Here is a 297-nt window from a genome sequence, read left to right on the forward strand (position 1 = left end):
ACTGCAGCAGCAGCAACTGCAGCAGCAGCAACTGCTGCAGCAGCAATTGCGGCAGCAACTGCAGCACATATATGCATCTGCTGGATCACCATCACCATCAACTGCAGCAGCAGCAACCGCCGCAGCAGCAGCCGCAGCAGCAGCAACTGCAGCAGCAGCAACTGCAGCAGCGCCCACCGCAACAAGAAAAGATAAAAGTAAGCAAATAAAAAAATAGAACGCACATGTAAATTAATAAATTAATTATTTTATTTTATTTTATTTATTTATTTATTTATTTATTTATTTATTTATTTA

Source organism: Eimeria mitis, genomic scaffold (genome assembly GCF_000499745.2).
Source record: "Eimeria mitis Houghton genomic scaffold, Emh_scaff3125, whole genome shotgun sequence".
Classification (NCBI taxonomy): Eukaryota; Apicomplexa; class Conoidasida; order Eucoccidiorida; family Eimeriidae; genus Eimeria; species Eimeria mitis.